Below are 13,285 nucleotides of genomic sequence, written 5' to 3'. Positions count from 1 at the left end.
GTGGATAATTGTATACTCCTGTATTGTAATGTCTTTTTGGTCACCTAGAAGTTGTGGAGAAATAGAGAGGGGAAAGAGTCAGGTTAACAATCACTTATTAAATACTCACTATGTATAAAGCAGCTGGTGATGCTGGATGCATAATAATTAGTCCCTAACCCAGATAATTTTACAGTGTACCTAGTAGAAAGACATAGAAGCAAATCATCTTTTTGGTAGAGTTATACTGAGGATGCAACAGGAACATTAAGGAATACTGTGTTACCTAGGTATTCAAAAGGAACCTAAACCAGGTGGCAGGGAAATAGGGGTGGCCAGGGAAGGCGAAATTAAATCTTGAAGTGTAACTGGAACTTAGGTAGCCAGAAGCATAGTCAGAATTGTTCTAGGCAGAAGCATGGGTAAAGTTATAAAGCTGCATAGTGAGTGTAGGAAACAGTAGGCATTTGAGGATTTTTAGATCATAAGTAGGAAAGTGAAAAATAACACTTGATAGAAAGGGCCTTGCCAGCTATGTGAAGGGCCTTGGCCTGTCTCTCATATGTGGCATGTGCATATGTGAAGGGCCTTGGCCTGTATCTGGGAGTCAATAAAGAATTTGCTGAGGAAGAGGTAGTAACCTTGTTAGACAGGTTTTTAATAGTTTTGGCAGCAGAGAAACAGAATTGAAGTCTGTGGTGGCAGGTGACCAGGGCTTCAGCAGTTCAGTCAGTGACAGCCCTAAGAAGGGCAGTGAATAGGAATTCAAGATAACGTTCTCTGGATTTAAGAAAAGTATTTAGAAAGTGAAATAGTTAAGACCTCAGTGACTAGTTGTAAGAATTTAAGAAGTTTAAGGTAAGGTACCAGGAAGGTGGTAATTATTGAAGCAAGGTTTTTGAGATAGTAAGGGTTGAAATGAAGTATATAGGTATAGGGATTGCTTTGGAATAAGAGCAGAGACCCCTATTTTAAACTAGAAGAAGGATATAAAGATGGTTATGTAATGTTAAATGTGTTTGCAGATGAGAATAGGGGAAGTCAAGGTCTTTTTTTTTTTAAGTTTATTTATTTTGAGAGGGAGGGGCAGAGAGAGAGGGAGAGAGAATCCCAATTGGAGTCCACTGACAGCACAGAGCCTGACATGGGCTCAATCCCATGAACCGTGAGATCCTGACCTGAGCCAGAATCAAGAGTCAGATGCTTAACTGACTGAGCCACCAAGGTGCCCCAGTCAAAGGTCATTTTTACTTGGAGTATTTTCTCAGTAAATTTGTATAGGTCTGCTACACCACTGTTTATTTCTCCTTTGAGATGTTAGTAGACACTTCTTGAAAAGGAGGTTCAATTGTTGAATAAATTTGGGAACTACAGAATTAAACAGGTTTCTTTACTGAAAATAGTGGAATACTTTAAAGTGCTGATGTACATTGTGAATCTCCAAGAAGGGATTGTAAAATGTACTTCTCAAATTTATGTGTCCATGTAACGTTTTTCATCCTTTTTTTTTTTTGTGATAAAATACAGGTAACATTTTTTAAGTGCAATTCAGTGGTATTTAAGTACATTAATATTGTTGTGTAGATTCTCCACAACTCTGTGCATCTTGCAATGCTGAAACTATATCCTTTAAACAATAACTCCCAATTTCTCCTTCTCCCCACCTCCTGGCAACCATCATTCTACTTTCTATTTTGACTACTCTGTTTCATATAAGTGGAATTATTTATATTTGTCTTTTTGTGATGGCTTATTTCACTTAGCGTAATGTTCTCAATCTTCATCCTGTTGTGGCATTTGTCAGAATTGTCTTCCTTTTTAAGGCTGAATAATATTCTGCTATATGTATATAACATTTTGTTTATCCTTTCACCCATTAATGGACACTTGGATTACTTTCATGACATGTTTAGGACAACACAGATATCTCTTTGAGACCCTGCTTTCAATTCTTTGGGCATATTCCCAGAAGTAGGCTTGTTGGATCATATGCTAATTCTTTAATTTTTTGAGGAACCTCTATACTTTTTTTTAATAATCTCATCAACACTTGTAACTATCTGTTTTTGATAATTGCCATCCTAATGCAGTTATTTTTTTTATTCTAGTTTTGTGAGCATGAAACTTTCTAAGAAACATGTTTTAATAGGTTTTTGTGGAACACAGAGTTTGATTAGGGAATTTGAGAAGACTGTGCAAATTTGGAAAGTGTCTGGGGAGAATGGATGAAGAAGTAGACCAAATATTATTGAGTCTCATGCTACTGAGTGGTTAGTTGAGGTTAGGGAACATATACTTGGAGTTTAAAGAATTTCTTTAATAGCCAGAAAAGAGGCATGGTATTTCAAGATTGGGTATTAGCAGAACAGATGGGACAGAATTACTAGTGGCATGTGCATAGGTTGTTAACACTGAAGTAAGTTGAATGTGTAAGTCTTTGGTGATGGCCATGATTGGATACATTGTGGTGCCAGACAGGTGTTAGGCTGGTTATAAAAAGCCTTGATAGGTCAGAGAGATAGTTTAGTGTAAGTGAAATTTTTATAAGGATAGATGATAATGATCAGGGGTTGGATATTTAATATGCCTACAGTAGTGATTGACATAGAGAGGAGGTGAAGGTTTCTGAAGAAAGTCAAGTAAGTATTTTGGGTAAGAGGGGGCTAAAGTGTTGGGGTAGATCATGAACACAGACATTGAAGTCAGCATGCCAGTGATATAAATGGGGGCAAAATAGAGCCTTTAGTATATGGGTATAATTTACCAAAGGAAACGTATTCAGGTAGATAATATGATTTTCAAATGTAAGTTGTATTTGTGTTGTGTTTATTTTGTTTTGATGGACATTGTTTTAAATACAAGGAATTAGAAGAATAATAGTGGATTTACGGGTTTTAGTTGTTTATGGAATCCTCACATAAAAGGGATGCAAGATAAGCAGTGCCTTTTGGGGTAAAACCAGGCTTTAGTGAAAGCTAAGAGGTTGAGGAACCATTATATAAAGCAGTTGAAGAGTAGGGACAACCTGTATTATAAATATTTTTCTAGAGATCTTAGTAGAGTAGATTAATGGGATGAATCAATAGTAAAGAATAGAAAACAGTAGATGAAGCTTGGCATTTTGTAGTAAAAATGAAGGATAGCAAGAATGTGAAACATGGTAAGATATGTGTCACAAGATTCCAGATGAAACTCTGGTACTCAGTTCTGGTTGAGTTCAGCAAGCTGCCGTACTGTTTAACTTGATCATATTAAGGTAGAATAGCTGGGAATTAGACCTAACATGATGTCATGATAACGGCGTCTAAGCTTCCAGATATAATCGTTGTAATACAGCTCTGTCTTCGTGTCCATCCCCATTTCATAAATTATTATACCTGTGGAAGCTATAACCAGACAGTGGTTTAGTAAAGTGAGTAGGTCCAGTTTATTCTACCAAAATTGTATGAGTTTTGATGTACAAAATAGATAATGAAGGATTGTTGGTTTTACCTAAGAATTATCCTAGGATCTTTGAATAATGGCAACATCTTGAAGAATGATTTTTTGGGGGGCAATTGGAGACACATTTACATTTGGCATCCTTTACGGAACATCTTGGGTGCATTCTAAATGGTAATTATAAAATTAAAGAATATACCTAGTGTTGCCTATTCCCTAGGTTGCAGAAAAACAGTAAAAATCTTTAACAGTTGCATGCCATGCTATAGTTTAGCCTAGAAATAGAACTAACACAATAACCCAGATCTTTTTATCCAATTGTATGAATAGTTGCCCTGTATTTTTAAAAAATTCATATATACCACATAGTGGAATATTTTTGTACATATTAATTTAGACTCTAATTTTTTCTAATGATTACAAAGCAATTTCTAGCAACTTCAGAATTCTCATCCTTTGGTAGTTACTCTCCAACCCTATCTTCAGTGCTTAGGCTGCGCGTATGAGTGTATGACTAAGAAAATGGAATAAGGGTAAACATATCAACTGATTTATGGTTCCGTAATTGAAATAAATACTTAGTTTTCTGTAAATGTTGGTAGGACCCAGGTCTCAGGCCATCATTATTTTTTCTCTCCAGGTAAGAGCTCATATTTTCATCTCTAACTCTGACTTACCCTCTGAATTATAAACTCATATATCCAATAATTGAATGTCTGATTCTCAAACTTAACAAGTCCAAGGTAGGTCTTGATTTTCATCCTCTCAAAACTACTTTTCTTGTAATCTTTTTGCTACCTCAATTAGTAGGAAGTCTTTTTTTTTTCTTCCAGCTTATCGAAAACTTTGGAAGCATCTTTAATTTATCTTTGTCTTACTCAAGTTATCAGCAAATCATGTTGCCTCCATCTTGAAAATCTCTTAATTGTACCACTTTATTTACACCATTTCCACCTTATCATGCTGATTTAAAGCCAATATCTTGTGCCAGAAGAATGAAATTGTTTCCCTGGTAGTCTTGCTGCTTCCATCCTTGCCCCTTTCATTGTATTTTCTGGGTAGCAGCCAGAGTGATCTGTTTTAAATTGAAGTTAAACCACGTTATTTATGCTCAAAACTTTTCAGGGGCTTCCTATATGTCTCAGAGTAAAATCTGAAGATCTTCAAGCCCTGTACAAGCTTTCACTTTGTGTGGCCTTTCCATCTCTCTTGTTTATCTTTATATACACTGGCTTTATGATTTTGCCTTTAATGTTTTGTTGTTCTTGAGACTTGTGCCTGTTGGGGCGCCTGGGTGGCTCAGTCGGTTAAGCGGCCGACTTCAGCTCAGGTCATGATCTCGCGCTCCATGAGTTCAAGCCCCGCATCAGGCTCTGTGCTGACAGCTCAGAGCCTGGAGCCTGTTTCAGATTCTGTGTCTTCCTCTCTCTGACCCTCCCCTGTTCATGCTCTGTCTCTCCCTGTCTCAAAAATAAATAAAACGTTAACAAAAAATTAAAAAAAGAAAAAAGACTTGTGCCTGTTGTTTGCGACCCTTCTCTATGATATCCCCATGGCTTCCTTTCACTTGCCCCAGAGATCTCTGCTCAAATGATGTCTTATCAGAGGGGCCTTCCTTGACCAACTTCAACAAAGAATTGTCATGTTCTTTGTTTTCTGTTACCTTTACCCTGTTACATTTGTCATCTTGGGATTTAATGTCATTTGACTTAATTGATTTCATTGTTGTCTGACTCATTTAATACTAGTATGGAAGCCTAATGATAGAGTGCCTGGCCTGCAAGAGGTAATAAGTAAATAATATATGAAAGAGTGAAATTCTGAAGTTAATGCAAAATGTTTATTTCTGCCTTTTTAATTCCCTTGCAGAAGTGTTGGAAGAATTTTCTGGGATCAGTTTATGTGGAAATAACTGATATATATTTGAGAACTTATTTATGTAGTAGCACCTGACATCTTGAGCACTTAGCATATGATAAACCACTGTGCTCAGTACTCCACATGCATTCTGTCATTTGATAATAAAAGTGAGCCTTCTTAAAACACAAACAATAACCAAAATATTTATTTCTATAGGTATGTAAAGTTTAATTTCGTGAATTTGCATTTTATTTATTTATTGACATATAGTTGATGCATAGCGATACACTAGATTCAGGTATACAACATAGTGATTCAGCAACTCTGCATTATGCCATGCTCACCAGAAGCATAGCTGCCATATGTCACCATACAACACTATTACAGAACTATTGACTATATTCCTTATATTGTACCTTTCATCCCTGTGACTTATTCTGTAACTGGAAGCCTGTACCTCTCATTCTTCTTCACCCATTTTTCCCCTCTCACCCACCCCTCTGGCAGCCACCAGTTCTCTGTATTTATGGATCTTTTTCTGCTTTTTGTTTGTTTTAAACGTGTTCATTTGTTTTTGGTTTTTTGTTTTTTTTTTTTTTAGATTCCACTTGTAAGTGAGATCATATGGTATTTGTCTTTCTCTTACTTCGCTTAGCATAATACCTTCCAGGTCCATCAATATTGTCTTAAGTGGCAAGATTTTGTTATTTTTAAAGCTGAGCCTTTTAATCAGATTAGACTCTGGAGTTACAGCTTGTATCCTCTGATAGAGACTGAAGAACTGGTACAATTTCTTAAATTTTTGGTAAAATTCATCAGTGAATTCATTTGGTTCTAGTGCTTTCTGTTTTGGAAGGTTACTTATTTATTCAGTTTTCATATCAGATATAGGCCTATCAGGTTGTGTATTTCTTGTGAGTTTTGGCAGAGTGGGTCTTGTAAGGAATTGGTCAGTTACATCTAGGTTGTCAAATTTGTGGGTATAGAGTTATTCGTAGTATATCTTTTATCCTTTTAATGTTTGTGGGATCTGTTGTGATGTCCCCTATTTCATTTGTGATACTAGTAATTCATGTCCTCTATTTTTTCCTTAGTTAGCCTGGCTAGAGGAGTATTGATTTCATTAATCTTTTCAGAGAACTTTTGATGTTGATTTTTCTCTATTGGTTTCCATTTTTCAATTTCATGGATTTCTGTTACAATATTATTTCTTTTGCTTACTTTGGATTTAATTTGCTCTTTTTTAGTTTATTAAGCTGGGAATATAAATGATTAACTTTAGTTCTTTCTTATTTTTGTAATACATGCATGCAGTGTTAATAAATTAGTGCTCTAATAATTAGTGCTCTCTAAGCACTATTTTCACTGCATTCCATTCCACAATTTTGATAAATTGTGTTTTCATTTTTATTTAGTTGAAAAGAATTTTTGGTTTCTGTTGGGATTTCTTTGTTGACTTGTTTAATATCCTTGTATTTTGAGATTTTCCAGTTATTGTTCTGTTACTGATTTTGGCTTAATTCTATTGTAGTGTAAGAGTAGACATTGTATGATTTCTGTTATTTTAAATTTGTTAAGGTATATCATATGGCCCAGAATGTGATATATCTTGACGAATTTTCTGTGTGAGCTTGAGAAAAATGTGTAATCTGCTGTTGTTGGATGAGGTAGTCCAGAGATGTCAATTATATCTAATTGATTGATGGTGCTGTTGAGTTCAACTATGTCTCTACTGATTATCTGCCTGCTAGATCTGTCCAGTTCTGATAGAGGGGTGTGGAAGTTTGCAGCTATGATGGTGGATTTATCTATTTTTTCTTGTAGTTGTATCCGTTTTTGCCTTATTTAGTTTGATGCCTTTTAGTTAGGTGCACAGATGTTAAGGATCGTTATGTCTTCTTGGAAAATTGAACTGTTTATCATTATGTTGTGTCCCCTCTTTAATTCTGATGACTCACCTTGCTTTTGAAGTCTTCCCTGTCTGCCCAGCTTTCTTTTCATTGTTAGCACAGTACCTTTTTAAATTTTTAATCTGTATCTTTATATTTGAAGTGTAGACAATGTATAGTTGCATGTTATTTATTTATTTTTTTTAATGTTTATTTTTGAGAGAGAGACTGAGTGCAAGCAGGGGAGGGGCAGAGAGAGGGAGACACAGAATCTGAAACAGGCTCCAGGCTCTGAGCTGTCAGCACAGAGCCGAACGCAGGGCTTGAACCTAGGACTGAGATCATGAGCTGAGCCGAAGTTGGATGCTTAACTGACTGAACCACCAAGGCGTCCCTGGATGTTATTTTTTTTATCCAGTCTGGCAATCTGTGTCTTTCAGTTGATGCATTTAGAACACTAATGTTGAAAGTGATTATTGATTTAGTTGGATTAGTACCTAACATTTTTGTTACTGTTGTCTATTTGTTGCTCTTGCTCTTTTTTTCCTGTTTTTGTCTTCTATCCTCTTTATTCCTTTTGTGGTTTTACTTGAGCATTGTATAATGTTCCATTTTCTCTCACTTGCAAGTAGATCAGTTAGTTACTTTTCATTTAACTTTTCTTTTTGGGGTTGTCTTAGAGTCTGCAGTATACATTTATATCTTAACCTAGTCTACTTTCAAGTAACACTATACATGTCACAGGGAATGGGAGTACCTTATAATATTCCTTGCTTCTGTCCTTTTATCATTGCTGTCATTTATTTCACATATATAAACATTTAAAATTTTACACACATAAATATTCATAACTGAATAAATTGTTGGCATTATTATTTTGAACAAACTGTTATATCAATTAAGGTTAAGAAAAATAAGTTATTTTATTTCCACTTATTCCTTTGGTAGTAGTCTTTCCTTATATAGATAATGAGTTTCTGATCTATATCATTTCCTTTCTGTCTAAACAAGTTCTCTTAATAATTTCTTGCAAGGCAAATGTACTGACAACAGATTCCCCCCCCCCCCCCCTTTTTTTTTTTTTGCTTGAGAGTCTGTTTCTTTTCTACTTTCGAAGAATGATTTCTCAAGGTATAGAATTCTTAGGTTGGTGGGGTTTTTTTTCTTTGACACTTTTTCATTCCACTCTCTTGCTTGCATCGTTTCTGAGAAGTCAGGTGTAATTTTTATCTTTATTCTTCTGTAGTTGTTTTCCTCTTGGCTTCTTTCAAAATTGTTTTTTTTTTTTTAATTAATTTTTTAATGTTTATTTTTTAGAGAGAGACAGTGTGAGTGGAAGAGGGGAAGAGAGAGAGAGTGGGAGGCACAGAATCCAAAGCAGGCTCCAGGTTCCGAGCTGTCAGCACAGAGCCTGACATGGGGATGGAATCCACAAACTGTGAGATCATGACCTGAGCTGAAGTTGGACACTTAGCCGAGTGAGCCACTCAGGCGCCTCTCAAAATTTTTTCTTTATCTTTGATTATTTGTAGTTTGAAAATGATATGCCAAGTGTAGTTTTTTGGTTTTGGTGTGGGTTTTTTTTTTGTTGTTTGTTTTTTTTTTTTTTTTTTTTTTTTTTTTGGTGGGTGTTTTTTGTTTGCTTTACCATTTATCCTTTTTGGTGTTTTCTGAATTTCCTGGATCTGTGGTTTGATGTCTGATACTAATTTGGGGACATTCTCAGTCATTATTGTTTCAGTTCTGATTCTGTCACTTTCTTCTGATATTCCCACTTTGTGTATGTTACACTTTTTGTAGGTCCCACAAGTCCTTGCGTATTGTTTTTGCCAATCTTCTCTTTGCTTTTCAGTTCTGTTTCTTTTGGTATATTTTCAAGTTCAGGATTTCTTTCTTCAGTTGTTTCCAATTCATTATTAAGCTCATCAAAAATAGTTTTCATTTCTGTTACAGTGTTTTTGAACTCTGGTTTTTCTTTTTTGAGTCTTTGGTTTTTCTCTGCTTACATAGTTCTGCTGTTCTTTTGTGCTGTCTACTTTATCCATTAGAGTCCTTAGGATATTAATCATAGTTTAAATTTCTGGTATGTTAATTCCAACATCCCTGCTGTATTTAGTTCTTGTGTTTGCTGTCTTTTCAGATAGTGTTTTATTGCCTTTAGTATGCCTTGTAATATTTCTAGATAGCTGGATGTGATTTCCCAGGTAAAAGGAATTGCTATAAATAGGCCTTAATAATATGGTATTGTGGTGTAGGAGGAAGGGAAGTGTTCTGTAGTCTTTTGTTTACGTCTTAGTCTTCTAGTGAGCCTGGCTATGCCTCTGGATTGTGAACTTTCATTTTTTTTTTCCTCCCCTCTTAAGTGGAACAGGATGACTAGAGTGGGCTGGAGTTGGATATTTCCTGTACACAGGCCACTTAGGCTCTGATAATACCTGGCAGATTAGGCTCTGGATAACTAGTGTCCCCTGAGGATAGGTCTTGTTATAAATTCTCTGATCTATCTCAAATGTTTCCTTTTTCCTCCCCTGCTAGAAGCATGAGGGGATTTTTCTCCAGCATTTGCTGTGAGAGCCTGGTTGAGTTTTTTGAGGTAAATATCACAAAATTGTGGGGGCTCTGCTGTGGCTAGGTCCCTTTGGGAGTTTTTAACTATTAGACTTTTCTGTGGTGAGCCTCCAGGAATTTGTCAATTGCAGTTTAGGTTTTCCTCTCACATCACAGATTCTGCTGATGGTTTCCTGTTCTCTGCTTCAGTAAACCATGGCTGCGTGTATTTGCCTCTCTCTCTCCAGTCTTTGGGGCAGCAATTTGCCCTGTATTCATTCCTCTTCCAATAACCGAAGAAGAGTTGTTAATTTTTTGTCTGTTCAGATTTTTACCTGTTGTTTGATTGGAGTAGCAGCTTTCTATCTCTTTACATGTGGAACCAGAAGTCAGAAATTGAGATCTAGCTTGGATGGTTTTATTTTCTGTATGGAATGGGAAAAATAATTCTGTGTAACTTCCAACTTAGATATATTTAACGTGTATAACAGCATTTATGGATTAAATAACATCTGGAAGTACATTCTAAAGATACAAATCTCTTTCATCGACAAATACCATACGATTTTGCTCGTGTGGAATTTAAGAAACAAAACGAACATATGGGGGGGGAGAAGAGAGGGAAACAAACCGTGAGAGACTCTTAAAAATAGAGAACAAACTTAGGGTTGATGGAAGGAAGTGGGTGGGGGATGGGCTAGATGGGTGATGGGTATTGAGAAGGGCACTTGTGATGAGCACTGGGTATTTATGTAAGTGATGAATCACTGAATTCTCCTGAAACCAGTATTGCACTGTATGTTAACCAACTAGAATTTAAATAAAAATTTGGAAAAAAATCTATTTAGTCAATAGAGATAATTCTTTTTTCAGTATCCTCTCCTATAGGTTCTGATAACTGTGTTCCTCTCCAGATTGAGCCTTTGCATATTCTTTTTATGCTTCTGTTAAAACCTATGAAATTGGGAGGTATTTTTTGTTTAAAAAAATGCTCATATTTTTCCATTTTAAGTTCCAGTGTAATTAACATAGTTTTATATTTTACAGTAAAGTGATTCAACAGTTCTATGCATTACTCATTGCTTATCATGATAAGTATACTCTTAATCCCCTTTACCTATTTCACTAATCCTCCCCTCGCCCCCATCAATTTGTTCTCTTAGTTAAGAGTCTGGTTTTTTTGTTTGTTTATTTGTCTCTTTTTTCTTTGTTGAGGTTCTTAAATTTTGTGTATGAGTGAAATTGTATTGTATTTGTTTCTCTCTGAATGACTTATTTCACTTAGCCTTATGCCCTACAGATATATCCATGTTTCTGCAAATGGCAAGATTTCATTTTTTTTTATGGCTAAATAATATTCCATTATATATGTACCACACCTTTATCCTTTGATCTGTCAATTGACACCTGGATTTTTTCCATATCTTTGCTATTGTAAATAATACTCCAGTAACCATAGAGTGCATTTACCTTTTTGAATTACTGTGCTCATCTTCTTTGGGTAAATACTCAGTAGTGGAATTACTGGATAATATGGTAATCTATTTTAAATTTTTTGAGGAACCTCCTACTGTTTTCCACAGTGACTACACAGTTTTCATTCCTACCAACAGTGCACAAGGGTTCCTTTTTCTGAAACTGGGAAGTATTCTGACAGGTATTTCCCTTTATGGTTAAATACTAGAAAAAGATAGGGTTGACACTGTTATGTAGATAATACCAGAAGAGAAATTGAAGGACCTTTATTAAAGTTTCATAATTTACTAGGTCCTGAGGATATAACTGTAAAGAAGTTATTTGGTCATGTGTCTCAGGGAACCTACCATCTAAATAATTGGCATTTATAATAAGGCGCATTTAGAGTAGGTACAGGTTGCTGTGGGATCAGAGAAGGGATATGTAATAATCTTGGAAGTGATATCTAAGCTGAGTCTTTGAGAATTACTTGGTGTAAGTAGGGATCATAGTATTCTGGGCAGGAAGAAAACTTTTCTAACACCTGGAACCAAGGAAGACGGTAGAACAAATCCTTTTAACTGTAGGAAGTTCAGTATTGCTGGAATGTAGATTTAGGAGATGGGAGGAGATGTGCTAAAAAAAATGTAGCTGGAAGCAGAAAGGCATGACAAAGTGAAGTAGTCAAGTGAAAGGCCTGGACACTACTGAAAAGCCCTGGGTTTTCTTCTGATAGACATAGGAGCTAATGAAAAGTGTTAGGCTTTGAAGTGGCTTGAATTGGTCTACTTTTCTACCACATGAAGCATCATATAAACTTACACATTGTATTTTAAATAGAAGGTATTGTGCTTCTGGTTAATGGTAAGAATGAATGAATAGATGAGCTGCCTCTGGCTGAGTCTTCTCAGAAAGCAGAATGAGCAAAACCTGGCTGGTTTTGTTCAGGTACTCTAATAAAATGTTGTTTAGAATCTATGTTAATTTTGCATTTTATTCATTATATCTTATGTGTCCCTAAAAAGGTTTTAAGAAACATTAATGGGGATGGTGTACTTTATTACATAGAACTTGCTGGCTATAAATGGGATTCAAAGTTAAAAGATGTAGTGAAAATAGATGCTATTTCCCCTAAATTATTTAAAAGCAGGACTTTCTGATTTACTGGATCCTTTATTGGCTTCTGCAATCTTCTTGCTAGGATAATTGTAAGGATTAAAGGACACAACTTACAAAAACCATTCACTATAGGTTAATGCAGGTTAATGAGTGGTGGTTGTTTTTGTTATCATTTTAGATTGTAGCACTACCTTCTACCCAGTTGCCCATAACAGAAACCTAGGCATTTAGCTCTTTCCATTCATTTACCCCCTACATGCTACATCTTTTAAATATTTCTTGCATTAGTTTCCTTCTCTTCATTCCTGCTGCTTTCTTTCCCTGGTGTATTACAGTAGTCATCACCTAACTGGATTGCCTGCCTCCACTTTTGCCAGCTTTGATCCCAATTTACAAAATAGAATTATCATAAAGGCAAATTTGGCTTAATCACTGATGTGCTTAAACCCTTCAGGGACTTGTATTGAATGTGTTTTTATCTAGTGGTTTATAAATAGTATGTGATGCCTCTGAAATTTTTTGCAAGATGGAGTATATGTGCATTTTTATGAGGTGAAAATCATTCACCTTTATTAGATTACTTTTCGGCTGACTAAAATCAGAATTCAAAGTCTCTCATAATCTGGCTCCTCCCTTCCGCTTCATATTTTTGAGTCCTGTTTTGAACTTTATCTTTGAAATTGTCATAGGATGTTCTCAGGCTCTTGTGCCTTTACTCATTCCCTTCTTACCTGTAATATTCCTTGTATTTTTTTGTCATCTCCTAGTCATCCTTTGTGACTTATCTTGGCTAAGTTGTCTTTCTTTGTATTACTGTACCTCTGTATTTCCTATGATATTTAAATCATCTGGCCTTTATCTTTTCAAGCAGTAAATTTCTTAAAGAGCTAATATGAAGATAGCCAGAAAACTTGGAATAGATTCTCAAGCAGAGTTAAACTATGCTGAAAGAGACATTTGGAAGTCATCAGGTATTGCCTTGAAAAAGATGATGG

At 35.6% G+C, this 13,285-nt stretch overlaps 1 protein-coding gene across 6 annotated transcripts in view; it reads left to right on the top strand.

The window, feature by feature from the left end:
* UBE3A (ubiquitin protein ligase E3A) overlaps positions 1-13,285 on the top strand; it is a 95,623-nt gene that overhangs the window by 23,286 nt on the left and 59,052 nt on the right. The window lies entirely within an intron of this gene.

Source organism: Panthera pardus, unplaced genomic scaffold (genome assembly GCF_024362965.1).
Source record: "Panthera pardus isolate Hobbes unplaced genomic scaffold, ASM2436296v1 HiC_scaffold_24, whole genome shotgun sequence".
NCBI classification, from domain to species: Eukaryota; Metazoa; Chordata; class Mammalia; order Carnivora; family Felidae; genus Panthera; species Panthera pardus.
This window is presented reverse-complemented; position numbering and strand designations above follow the sequence as displayed.